Source organism: Lipotes vexillifer, unplaced genomic scaffold, assembly GCF_000442215.2.
Source record: "Lipotes vexillifer unplaced genomic scaffold, Lipotes_vexillifer_v1.1 scaffold525, whole genome shotgun sequence".
Taxonomy (NCBI): Eukaryota; Metazoa; Chordata; class Mammalia; order Artiodactyla; family Lipotidae; genus Lipotes; species Lipotes vexillifer.
The window spans coordinates 816,356-817,232 of NW_006786891.1; the positions used below are offsets into that span (position 1 = coordinate 816,356).

The 877-nt window shown below is 43.7% G+C and overlaps 1 protein-coding gene across 10 annotated transcripts in view; it reads right to left on the reverse strand.

The window, feature by feature from the left end:
* Positions 1-877, reverse strand: part of OSBPL9 (oxysterol binding protein like 9) — a 172,048-nt gene that overhangs the window by 70,866 nt on the left and 100,305 nt on the right. The window lies entirely within an intron of this gene.

An 877-nucleotide genomic window follows, 5' to 3' on the forward strand; every position in this document is an offset into this window, starting at 1 on the left:
GAAAGACAAACATCTAGAAGATAGGCCTGGTATATAGGGCCACTTTCCTCCTGGAAGCATTGTACATTCCAGGAGAGAAGTTGTAGATTGAGCAATTTCTTAAAAGCCTTGTCAGTATGTGTGGGCAGGGGGCATATGGGAACTCCATGTACCTTCTGCTCAATTCTTCTGTGAACTTAAAACTACTCTAAAAAATAAACTCTACTAAAAAAAAAAAAGTCTTATCAGGCCAAAAATTGGAGACCAGGGCCCACCAAGAGTGGTGGCTCTGGCAAATAGCTCAAGTTTTGATTGTGACCTCAAAGGGCTGCACCTTGGAATTAATAATAAAACAATTAAAATAATTGCTCAGTCATATGGGTGGCCAGAAAAATCTTGATGCCTGAAATGGATTAAAACTCCCCCAGGTTTTTAGTGACTCTAAGCACCTAGCTAGCAAAAGCAAATGAAAGTCTTTTCTGTAGAAAGATAACATAATCTCAGCTGCCAAATTATTTCTAGAAACAATTTTAAATACAATGTCTAGCACATAAGCAAAGATAACCAAAGATATACAAGGAGACAAGCACACATAAATGAGAATCACATGACAATAGAAACAGATGAACAAGAGCTCCAGATATATGAACAAACAATCCCGTACTTTAAAAGTAACTATGCTTGGGGGCTTCCCTGGTGGCGCAGTGCTTGAGAGTCCGCCTGCCGATGCAGGAGACGCGGGTTCGTGCCCCGTTTCGGGAAGATCCCACATGCCGCGGAGCGGCTGGGCCCGTGAGCCATGGCCGCTGAGCCTGCGCGTCCGGAGCCTGTGCTCCGCAAATGGGAGAGGCCACAACAGTGAGAGGCCCGCATAACGCAAGGAAAAAAAAAAAAAAAA